Below are 13473 nucleotides of genomic sequence, written 5' to 3' on the forward strand. Positions count from 1 at the left end.
ACTAGCTTGTGCTCCTGTTCCATTTGCTCTGGTGTATGCCAAAACAGACAGGTTGCCAGACCACAGATTTTGTTGACTCTAGAACTGAAGTGGCAGATAAAGGAGTCCATAAAGTCTAAAGAAGCCCAGGGAATACGGAAGGAGAGATGCTGACCAGAGATAGATAAGTAAGAATAAATCTCATGCAGCAGCTGCAAACATGAGATCCAGAAGCAGGAGCATCAGAGGGAAAAAAACCCCAAGCAGAACAAACACTTCAGTGATCAGCTGAATTAATGAAGGTAGTTTTCTCAGAAGATTATTTCTTTCCTCCCCAGAATGCCTCTGACACCAGTCATAATCACTGTGATACCCCCACAGAGAGAGGGAGATGGCTTGCCCTGTAGTAGTATATGTGCAGTTGGCCAGCTGACTGCTGCCACACAGTTCAGCAGAGTTTGGCCTGTCTCTCTTTAGGTGGGGACACTTCTTCAGGTCACTATCATCTATTCAGCTGCTGATTTTTACAAACTGTGTCCAGGCGTCATTATCTTTGGGCGTGTTATTCCACCAAATTTGGCTGAAACTGGACATTCACATAAACCTCCTTTCCTTAAAAAAGCAGGCTGAAAATAAATAGTAGAGGGGTGTCACACTTAACTTTACAAAGAATATGAATAAAACCCAGCAGAGTGAAAGCAAACTAGCAGGGAGGTAGAAGAGGCAGGATTAACAATGTATCTCTACAGCTTGAGGTGGTGTTACTGGACCCAGGCTGTGTTCATTTGGCTCTCAGGGAAGAGGGCACATTGGGCAATGCAAAGTTAAGCACTTTCCAGGTTATGCTTCTTCCAGACCCAGAATTAGCACTGTACTTAAGAGAGTACAGATAACCAGCAGGAGAATAGCATGATAACCAACCTGCAAAAATAGGAATGCTGTATAAAAAAAATTGCAAAGTGGGAATAAGAAGTTGGACTGACTGCATTAACGTGAACAGACTAACGGCTGGTTCCATATTCCCCACATGGCTGCTTTTAAGAGGATCTGATCTCTTAGAAGCAGCAAGAGTGAGACATCTTGTAGCATGCCCTTGGCCAGCTCAGAATTTTTAGTCCTTCTTTTCCTAGCATTTAAACACATTATATTAATGGATACTATTTTTCCCAATTTCATGCTATACTAGGCAGCACGATGACAGCGTCAGGCAGGCCATAGGGCAGAAGAGACCTATGAATACGACTTTTAGCTGAAGACATGTTCTGGGTCTTTTGTTTTCTCACAGTCGCTATTCCTTTTTCCTAACCATCCTCCTGAACAAAGGCAGGCAGTGGCTGGGGAATTAAGGGAAAGGCTGAATGCAGTCCAAAACATGCAGCAGGATTTGAAACACTTTACTGAAAGACAACACAGAGATTCACTTCTTCATTTTCTTCCAAGGACACTGCTCCCATTGCACTATTTTCCAAGCAAAAGAAGTTACGATCTTCAGGAAAAGACTTTTTTTTGGGTTATGTTAGTTTTCCTTTGTGTTTTCTTGTCAGTCACTATGTAAATGTAAAGAAATGGCATGGAATGGAGCAGGGGAGCTGTCTCTGACAGCTGTGATTTAATCCTGGAAAGAGGGAGAGGAAGGACAACTAGGGAGTAAGTGGCTTGTATCAGTCCCCAGAAGAGTTGAACAGCAGGATGTTATATTTGTTTCTGTTTATGACACTTTAATACTCTTCTTCCTGTGTTAGGGCCAAAACTCATAGTCCTTACTCAGCTCTAAAAATTCAGTGAAATCAATGGGACAATTTTTATGACTGGAGTTTTAATATTGGGCCTAAAGGCTGGATGTCAACAAAGAAAATGTTTCCTGCATGAGAGCAAAGAAGTCATGTGAATTTTAGAAGGAAAGATATTCCCCATTATCCACTGCTGAGAACAGGGGACACTTGGACTTCCTCAGCCACGATCATAGCATTTACTATGGAAGACACATCAAAGTGTCTTCCTTAGCATGAGCAGAATAATGGGCTTCCTTAATTCTGAAACCAATCCTTCTCTAACATTTTCTTATAATCTAGATGAAGTAGCTAAATCAAAGTTAAAAGTGACAAAACCAGCCAAAGAATTCACATTTAACACTGTTCACTGTGGACTTTTTTCCACATTCCTTAGTGGTTGCTTTTTTTTCTTTTTGCCAAACACTGGTTAGATTACAGCTTGCCAGCTGTAATCCAAATATGCCTTGCCTCAGCTAGAGTTCCAACATCTGTGTCCTTTGGAGGACAGATTTTCAAAGAATGTCATGAGTGCTTCTGAAAAGAAGCAAATTTCATCTCTCTTAGTGGTGAAAGTCACCTTGAGAAGCACAGACCACTGTGTGTGTACTCAGACTGGGACAAAGCAAATGCTTCTCACTTTGCATCAATAGATGCATGCTGTGAAATACAAAAGTCAATCAGTTTATTGCCTTCTCTGGAGCTTATTTTTAAAATTGCTTTTAAACTACAAGATTCACACGAACAAAACAAGCCCTTGTCTAGACCAGTGCTTCAAGAAGGCTCCTTATATTTCTGTGACAAGGAGCTATTGCATTAGGCGTGTATGGAGATATATGCATTAGGATGTGCTACAGTGAGCATCTCCCTGACAGCACATCTCTGTGCCTGTGTGCAGTCTTGGTAAGGGATGAAAGGCTACACAGAGTCAAGGGTCACCAGACAGTTATTTTTCAAATAATTTTTTTAATATTTATGATGGTCATAATTTTTTTTAATAAAGGCATATGTATTGATTTACTTACTGAGCCATAACTGCAGATAGAAGCAGTCTTCTTTTTCAGATAACAAAGACATTGCATATTCTCAGAAATAATTGTAGGTCACATCTCATGAAAACCCTAGACTAGAATAGTATGAGCCTAAATTATCAAAAACTGATATTTTGAACTTCAGTTTTGTACTCAATTTTATATAATTTAATCCACTGATGTATTAATGTATTCCTATTCATACAGTGCTGGTTCCTTCTTATCTGAAGCAGATTTACAAGGCCTCGCACAGAAAGTAATTCCTCAGTTTCACTGTTAGTATAAAAAACATTAACAGTTTCCTTCTTACAGCCTGCTGACATAGCTATTTTCCTCTGGGGTCCTCCTTCGTCTTTCTGGGGAGTAATGGAAGTAATGTTTACAGCTGCAGCACTGGAAGCAGTACCTGTATATTTCTTTTGCCAGGTATTTTCTTTTACATCTGGGATATTCTTCTACTTCACCTTGATGCTTCCTCCAGTCTTAAATTGGAAGCAGTAAATGAAAACTAGAATGAAAGAGAGAGGCAAGAAGATACCAGAAGAACTGTCCTCATATTTCACACAGATCTTCCCCCTGGCTTTACTCCCAGGTAATGGTGTGACATCAGTAGTGGTGGGAGCGGAAAAAGGTTCTGTCAACCACTTTTTCAGGGAAGGTATAAAAAGTAGTCCCAAGGTAGATGTGGCCAAGACAGAACAGGAGGGATGGGGGAGGCACATGACCAGAACTGGCACTCTGCCACACAGTGTGGGCAGAGGGAGACAAATGGGAAAGTGAATGTGCCTTACACCTAACCCTACCTCCTTGAGGTGTAATACATAATGTTCATTTCTGCTGTCAGCATTTCATGAGTTTAATATACTTACCTTACAAACTTCGAACAGTTAGTTATATAATGCCATGTAATATCCTTGTTCTACTGTTTTGGAATCGACTGAACAAGAACACATTGCTAGGTGCAGAGCTCTGTGGATTTTGTGAAGTTCATGTCTGCTGACTAATGTACTGAGAGCCAGTGTTCACAGCATTCCTCCAGTGTGTGACTTCCCAGTATAACTGGGTTTTAAATTCAGTTTTCATCACATTTCATTTAAACTGATATTTTTGTTCCAAGGACAAATCTTGTTTTGCCTAACTTGGTTTTGAACTTCAGAAATTTACTCCAGGTTGTTTCAGTTTATGAACCTATTTGTGTGCACTCAAAAGAATGGAAGAAGCTACCATTGAAACTGGAAAGGGTAACCATGTGGTTACAGTTAAGCTTGCTTGTGTCTAGGGGAGACTAAGAGGTTTTTTTGTAAACTTCCTTTGTATTTTAGATTTTAAAACTCCAAAAAGTTATTAAAAATTTTTTCACATTGGCAGGCCTCTAAGTAAAATAAAGATGGTCCCTTCACAACCATAGATAATCAGAGTTTCCAAACTGGGGGGGAAAAAAAAAGCCCAACACACAAAAAGAGTATGCAGAATCAGTAGCTACTAGATAAAAGCTACTAGATAAAACTTCTTTAGACACTCAAAGTTTTATCACATTGAACAGCACATGACATCTAAGAAAGAAAACAAAATTTTGGATTTATTTGATTACCATTTTACTGAGGCAAGAGAAAATAATTTACATAGGAGAGAAGAAATCAATACATTTGTTACATTACATTATATTGCACTTCAGCAGGCGTAGTCCAAAACATACGCTGCCAGTGCTAAGATTCCTGGTTTGGCAACGGCTGCACTAAATCTCTTTGTCCTGCTCTACACAGGTGTTTCTGAGCTTGATCTAGGAGTGTGTTCCTTGAGAGGAAATGTGACAGTCTCAACGGTGAAAAGGTGCACTGCCAGCCTGTTCACATGTGTTTCAGGCAGCAAAGCTAACTGGTCTGTTTTCTGTGTCCTTTGACTGTTATTGCTCTCACTTAATGATACAGCTTTTTTTTCTCTTCATCCTAATCGAAGGCAGGAGTGTCATCTGTGTACAGGTGAGGTTATAGAAAGGCATGAAGATGGATTTTTAAACAATGATACAAAAAGAAAAGAAAAATATCCAGTTTTGTGACAAATGTCTCATCATTCCCTCTGTAAAACTGCTATGAAGGACTCAAAGCCAAAGATCTTTGATCCCACAGGAAGATGAGAGCTCGCCACTGAACATGTTGAATAAGTCTGTGGCTGCCAGCATGTTACAGGAACGTGCTGGGTATGAAACTGATTTCCCTCAGGGACTTGTGAATGTGCTAACCTGTAGCTGGAGAGAACTCAGGGAGGGTATTGCTTGCCATTAATGGCACCAGAAGTCACTGACATACAGAAGTGTGAGAAACAGGTGAAGCCAAGCCTCAAAGGAGGTCAAGAGTGGTACTCTGCAGTCCAAAGGTACAGAGTCTGAAATCACTGCCATCAAGAAAAGCTTTGCCTGCACACAAAGGAAAAAAGAAAACCTGAGACAGCACCAAATATGTCTCTAGGAAGTAAAGGTAAGGTCATGCTGTGTAGATGTGCTGTGTTGTACTGTTTGATCTTAAAAGGGAAAAAAGCACTTTATGCTAAGTCCACACTCTCTGGCTGGTTAGGTCAACATGCTCCTCTTTATAGTTAGTTATACTGCAGTTCTCTGCAAAGCAGTGTTTTAGGACATGATGAAATAACTTTGCAGCTGAAGCAAGAGGTACAAACACTTAGAAGAACAAAGCCAGTGAAACTGGGCAGTGTTTCAAATCATTTATCAAAGCATTTTTAGTCTCCTCTTTCAAGGTGAGTGATAGAGTCATAACATATTGCGCCAGCAAAAATATTTGCATCCAGAGCATTTCATTCAGCAAGTGTCAGTAATCCTCAGTGCAGAACCATAGGTTGGAGTCAAGCTTGTTCCAACTCTCCAGGTGCTACTGCAGTCTTCCTCTTTAAAAAAAAAAAAAAAAAAATTATCTTTGGTTTTATGTTTTTGAAAGCTGACTCACCCTTGCAGGTATGATCATAAGCATGCTTCCTGTCTAGCTCCTGTTGTGCAAAATGATGCTGACCAAACGCCCATCACAATCAGCTTCTTCCTGTCTGGCATTTGTGATGAAAGAGGTAAGAGTAGCAGGCAGCTCAGTTACATGGCTCCTAGCAGAGGTGGTTAGAATGATGCAGTACCTGAACAGCTATTCTGAATGTTTGATTTAACTGAAGTATGGATTAACATGAGAAGGGAGCAATTGTCAAACAATAACTCTCCTTAATTTTTGGATACTATCTTCTTTTAAATACCCAATCCTTCTCTGATCATGTCTGATCATCTGCCAACAACTTTTTCTACAGAGCCGCTGCAGGTTCCCTACTCCACTGCAGGTCCAGTACTCTTTACTAGTAAAATACAGGGTGAATAACTTCTTTTGGATATTATGTTAAACCTTTTCATACTGGAAACCATCTGACCACATATATTTGACATAATAACTTTATGGGAGCACTAGTGCACTAATAGGAAAGTTCTGCACTAGGCATTATAACAGTTCTGCCTAAAACATGAACAAATGTAATGATCTGAAGGGAAGAACTGCTTACTTTGCACTGATTTTTTTTGATTTCTTTAAGAACATTACCATGTAAAAGGAAAAAAAAAGGCATTTGTTAATTTTCTTCCTAATCTTGGCCATGAAGTTGGTCAGATGCCACCGGGACTGCAGAACTGAAATTCCTTGTCTGGTGAAGGTTAAAAGTGCTGCAGAGACATCCAGCATCCTAGCATGCAGGAATAGCTCCATAAACAAATATATAGGCACTGTAGGAAATTATACCCTCTTCTGTTGTTTTCTGAAAGTGTGGCATCCAGTTCCTTCTGGCTGTAACAAATCATTTCTGAAGTGCTTTGCTGTAGAGTTGCATGCTCTTGGTGTCTCTGAGCTATTAAGTTTGCAAGAGTATTGATTCCACCTTTATCTCTTGTGCTCACAGGCAGCCTGTTATTTTTCCATGTCAATGACCTCAAGCTCGTGCACACTTCCTTTCAGCACTTTGCCAGTGCATCTGCCAGTGCACTCTACAGTCAGGCAGCTGTCAGAGTTTTCCTAATCACAGATGAACATCTAAAGGGTTGAGACAACCAGCTTCTACTAAATTGTCCATACCCTTTTCTGTGTCTTGGGAGCTCCGATTTGCTTAGTCTGTTGTCATAGGTTTATTTTTTTAATCTGGTGAAGGGAATGCCCAGCAGCAGGTCATGGATTTCTGTGACTCCAATTCTAACCCACTGAGTTCTTGGTTCTGACTAATTTGCTTTTCAATTTGATCATAGTTAAACAGTAAATCAGGGAAACTGATCTCTCCTGCATTAATTTTAACAATTGCTTGGCCCGTTCTCTAGTAATCTGTGTCTGTAGCCCTTTTTTATCACCTCATTTGTATTTTCACATCAAGTAATCTTATTTCTTGTTAATAACCATTGCAACAGAAGATGTTTAGAATACAGGTAACACCCTGACTGTTCAACTTGGATGTTCTCACCTTTTTATAAAATTGAGTGAGAATAACTGAGAATCTCCAGAAGTTAAGGACCTTCTTCCTCCATTCTCCCATAGACCTTCTGAAATCATCCACAAATGCTGCAAATGTGAACTAAGTAAAATATACCTGCCATAGTGCAGCTGCAACTGCAGTTGTCTTACAGGAATGCACTCTAAAAGAGCTTTGTGGCCTCTGCTGTTCAAAATGATGCATGGCTTAATTTTTCAGATACTCCAGATTGCTGCTGAGAATAATTAGAGTCTGCATTAACTGCATCCTCTTCCAGCAGCGATCCTGGGCTGTACACAAATCAAACGGTGACTGTTACCGATGTGGGAAGTTAAAGTAATTCATATGAATGTCTAACCTGTAATTTATCTGAATAATCCCTGTTTCTGGACACCCATTTTCTCCCCAGATATAATTTTCTATTTTTCAATTAAAGGTAAATACAGTGTACATTTCCTCTTTCTCCTATTGTATTTTTTCAGGCTAATAATCTCTTTTATCTGTTTAAGAAGGCAAATCCCAAAGCTTCAGTACTTTGTATTTGTGTGAATGAACTTCATTTTCTACTGACAGAGGCCATAGAACAGGACCGACATTAACCTCAGTCTTTACGTATTCGTCTAATTCTAATCTCTCATTCTGTTTCTTAAGAATGGATTTTCCAACCTTCTGACTCCAATTCTGAAGATATTCACCAGAAGCTGCCCTATCTGTGGACACTGGTTGGTCTACAATTTCAAAAACAAATGTAACAAACTGAGATTTTAACTTCCATAAGCAAAATTAAAGAAATGGTAATGGTTTCATTATGTAGAAAACAGATTATGGGAGACCATTTAGCCAAACCAACATGCTAGTCTGGAGAGTGTTATTGCTTTGAAAACTCCTTGAGTTCTGCTTAACATTTCACTATTCATGAAAGAGAAATCTATACTATTGTTTTAGCTACTGTAATGGAAGATAATTCTTATCTCAACAGAGACATTTTCAGGAGCTAGTGGTGACACAGTATTTTCAGATTATGATTAATCTACAGATAAACTTTACTATAGTTGTGAAACACTGTTTTAATATCTCTTTCATAAGAAACCATGGTCCCTGAAAACCATCTTGAGATTTGATATTTGCTGTGATTTGTAGCCTGTTGCCTTGCCATGGCCTGAAAGCAGTTTCCCATAAGATACTGTGGCCAGAACCAGGCCTTTAGACTTCTTCATGCTGCCTATACTTAAGCCTTCTATTTTTATATAGTACGAGACAGCAACACCCTGGAGGATTCCCATACAGTACTGGCCAAGTGTTTAAAATGTATGGTAGTTTCCAAACACATCAGCCATTCTCTGGTTACCAACTATACTGATCAGATAGTATCAATGGATGGAGGAGGTGTCAGAAATAGTTAAGATTTACTCTGCCTGATCAATTCTCCAAGGAAAAAACATTGGAATTTATAAAGCAGGCTAGATTTAAATGAAAAAAATGAAAAAAAAAATCTTTGCTGATAAGTAATTATAAGTACTAATTACTTACAAGGACAGTTATTAAAGATAACCTGTATAATTTTGTATCTGCAGCACAGATTTATCCTGCTACTTAACTGGCAGTTTCTGTACACTTCAAAATTATAAACATTTTCAGATTTAATAAAATCAGCATTGTATCTTAGGTGAAAAATCATCATTCATAGGAATAGGTTTAGCAGGAAGTAGCTGTATAAAATCAAGCAGTTTTCAGTGTGTAAGTGTATATGCTACAATGTACTGTACATTATATAATAGCATATTATTCCTCATTGAATGGGTTATTATCACTGCTTTACTTTTGGAGGAACTGAGTGGCCCAAAGTCCAAAAGAATTGATGCTGCAGCAAAAAATGCATTTTTTTGGCCAGCCTCTATATATCACCTTCCAAAAGCTTTGTAATGTGTTTGCAAAGCCAAGAAAAAGAAGAGCAGCGCAACAGCTTATTATTTGGGGCTTATACAGGGATGATCATATTTTCTGATTATTTAAATAAATTCTGTTGTCTTCCCACCTATGAGACATATCAAGTCCTAGACCTACCTGTTTTAGAGAACACTCTGAAATGTATCTGTCGTTTACTCTCACGGATTCTAGATTTCGCCTGCAATTGTTAAGAACAGGACAGAGCTCATCCAAACACTGAGGATACCCAAGGTTGTCTGTGGTGCAACAATTCTGGAGTCTACCATGGTAATTACCATTCCCCAAAGCTCTGCAGTCAGCTATTTGAATCATCTAATGAAGACAATTTTTATGCCACAAATAGGATCACAGGGTCTCCCTACAAGCAAAGTGTTCCCTTTCATAGGACCTGAGCATGTTTGCAGGATTTGCAGACCCCGTTGGCCCATCGGGTTGGAAGTAAAATACTTCTTCTCATACTGCAATACCCTGATGCTGATACCAGATTCCCGTGTCAGTGCCATGAGAGTTGGCTTCATTTTCTTAAATATTTATGCTTAGCCTGGTCAGCAAAAAGCTTATACTGAGCAATATTTTATAGCAAAATTGAAACAACAAAAAATATTGGCTTGAAATAATATTACTTTGATTTCTGTGAGCTTGTGTTTTACCTAATTAGCTCACCTCAATATTGACCAGCTTCTGTGCTCATTTTTTTCCTTTAATGGTTTTGTTTATGTAGTACTGTTATAATGATCTGTTCATGTTTATAACTGCTTCAGGACTAACAGATAAAAGTACTGGAGGCTTGTACATACATGTAGAACAGTACACACAGAGAATCTGATTGCAAAGGATGTCAGACAAAGGCAGGACTAAATAGATGCCTCCTAGATTTGGGTTAATTTAGCCAGCCTCAAACTCTCTCTGCTTCTTTTCTCAAGATCAGTCATGGTACTGAAATAGATATAAATTTGGCTGTAGATAAAGAAATTTAAAAATATTAAATATTGATCTTTCTCAGAAGGATAAAGTAAGCAATAGGAATGGGTGTATGGAATACAGGATGGTGAAAGTAAAGCAAAAAAATCAGGTAGACAGATTTTCAAAAGGGATAGAATTGACTGCCCCTCACAGTCAAAGGATCTCTGCTAGGTACACGTGTAGAAGGTTGGTGCAGCGAGTTCTGGTGCCAGCTTAACCACAGGCAATTTACGTGATCTTGGGCATCTTACTTGACCCCTTTCTGTCTGAGACTAATGTGTTTAATAATATTTATCATCAATGTCTACAGAGCTTCTCATTAAACACAATTTAAAAGATTGCAAAATCATGTAATTCACTGTAGAGAGGTCCTAATGAAAAGCTATTAACGAAACAAAACAGAAATCTGCCTCTTCAGGCTGATACTGCTTGGGGAGGGAACTGGGAGATCAGGAGGTTCTTCTGCATTAAGTAGAAAGGTGGAGATTAGAGAAGAATGAACATTTGGGCACAGTTATGCTCTGACATTATGGTGATCACAGAGGAGAAGCTTTCTCCAAGACATGGAAGGTTCAGACTGCCATGCCTTTCACACCAGGGCAGATATATGGCAAACCTCAAATTCCAGTGGTCAAGAAAGCAGTCACAGTACAGAGGAAACTGCACTATGGGCTGAACAACGGCTTATCTTTCATTTAATGTCCTTTCTGTTTACACAGCACATGTGAATTCTAGCAAGAGTGTGAAAGGTAGTGGGAGGACTTCTACAGGGTGAAGACTCAACATGTAGTTGAGCAGCTTCCAAGAATTGGCTACATGAAAACGTCCATTTCATATCAGATTGTACATAGTACCAGAGCTAGAACCAGGTAGTCAGATTATAACAACAAAACCCAGTACATGTCAGGTGGGTGGTCATGACTCAGAAAGAAATATTCCAGAATGAAAAACGCAGTTACAAGTTAATGGCGTCAGACTGCAATTCATTTAGAGTACCACCATGTCTTGAACAAAGATTACTTTATCAGTCAAGTCATCAACTGGATTAGGAATGGTATTCTCGGTCGCAGGGAAAATCACCGAAGATACTGTGCTTCTTAAATATATTTTTGATTCATGTTACTGCTGTGAAGGTCACTTTTGGCCTGTACCAACCATGTTAGCTTAGTCAGATGGGTGGATTTTGTACTAAGAACTCCACTCATTTTCCATGCCTCCCAGCCCATTTGTTCAAGAAAGGAGGTGATGGGGTTAGTCTCTTCACTTGTCCACGTGTACCTGGGCTCAATACCCAGAATATATATACTCTCTGATAGAGAGTGTTGGTCCCTGTGTTCTCTGCAGAGTCATGTAACAGAAGCTATAAAACTTCTTGACTCTCATTCTATCTATCCTTTCCTCATCTTATCTATCCTTATGAGTACCTTGCTGTTTGCTAAAGCTGCTGCAATCTCCCACGTGGAGGTTTCTATATTTAACCTTTCTCCAGGTCACTCTATAGTTGGAACTTTCACCTCTTTTGGACAGGGTAGCATCTGTCTTCCTAGCAGGTAGGAAGATACACTATGAGCATTTCACTGATGCAGCAAATTAATGCAGAGAGCATGAAAGTATACAAGGGTGTGAACAATGATGGACATGAGAAAGGTGATACGTTGTGCAATGTAACTCTTTTCATGCAGCCTGGAGTCATATCTTAGCTGGGTGTTTTACAATGGTTTGGGTTTATTTTGGTTGGTTGGTTTTCATCTACCCTCTTCACTCCAAAAAAGCAAAGCTGGGCACAGTCTTTGGTGGCCAAAATTTCGCTCAGACAGGTGAATAGTCCAGGAGAGTTTGGCATTGGAGGAGCTTGACTTCTACATATGTGGGAAGATGAAAAACACTGCTTCCATCTTGTTTGCAGGCCAGCTGGAAGTGAAGCAATGCGGAGGTGAAGAAACTCGTCCCCTCTACAAGTCTCCCATTTTTTCAAGCAGTCCCAAAGCACTGTGTTATCTAAATTGCTAAGCTAGAAAGAAATTGCTTTGAAAATTGAATTTGTCATGACGACAGGATGCACTTTGGCTTACTAGAAAATTTATACATACAAAGGAGACAGCAGGCAATTGGGAGCCAGCCTTCTGGCTGCCTTGAATACATGACATGAGCTGCAGATGGATGTTCTACACAGACAAAATGCAGGCACACTCTTCTCTCCTTCACTCCGCCACTTCTTAGTGTCTCACAATGCAGTGAGACATAATGCATCATATAGGTTATAAAAAGAGCTGCTCAAATGCTATTTGTTCTACATCTTGTTCAATCATGACTTTCAGCATTAAAAATTATTGGCATGACTTTATGGAGAAAGTGGAACTACTGACCTAACATGGAATAATTTACATACAACAGAGAACTGAGATCTTTGTGCCTGACCACCACCAAATATTTGCAGTTGTTTGACCCCTCTAATTAAATGCATCTGAGTGACTTCTGCAGGTACCTTCCAGCTACTTTTTCTATAGTCTGTTTTTAATAAGGGTGGAAATTAAGACTATAACTGTTTTAAGAAAAGTAATTTTAAAAGTGTTGCTCATGATTTTACTTTTTCATCTTGATTCTGTTTCCTTCTCTGGGTTTCACTTATTCTCCCAGGTTCGTGTTACACCATCTTGTTAAAACAATTGCAAATATTTGTTTGGATACTTATCCATCTGTACAGCTTTCTTCATTTTGAGGGTGGGTCCGCTATCTACAGGGACATAGATACGTCTGTTGTTAAAACCTACCTAACAAGCTGCAAGATGAACACTGATATTTGCAACATCCTCTGTGTCAATTTCTAAAGCAGATTCCTGCTTGTGAGAAGCAAGCATGCACGTGATTTCAGCTGAAGTTTCAGGCCGACCAGACCACCGAAATTGAACATCAGCAGTTGTCTTTTGGATAATGTTATCAGCATCCATGTTATTCTTAATAAATATTAAGGATAGAGACATAAAAATGCTCCCGAAACTGCCAACTGAGGGCTCGTACATGAATGACATCTACATGCCTTTTTACCTTATTTGTCTTTTCCTTTAAATTGACAGCAGTATTTGAAGTGTTTTAGAACTCCTAGGAATGTACTATTAACTGGAAATGGCATTAAGATCACACTATTTGACACCAGTTCCTTTTTAATTTGAATTATTAAAACAAGAATTTAACCCAACTCTTGTTTGTATCACAGGGATAAAAATTTATACCTGCCTCACAGGCCTATGGCACGAGAAAAGCTCGATGAAGAGGCAGATATGCAAAGTCAC

This window comes from Corapipo altera, unplaced genomic scaffold (assembly GCF_003945725.1).
Source record: "Corapipo altera isolate COAL_440 unplaced genomic scaffold, ASM394572v1 1, whole genome shotgun sequence".
Taxonomy (NCBI): Eukaryota; Metazoa; Chordata; class Aves; order Passeriformes; family Pipridae; genus Corapipo; species Corapipo altera.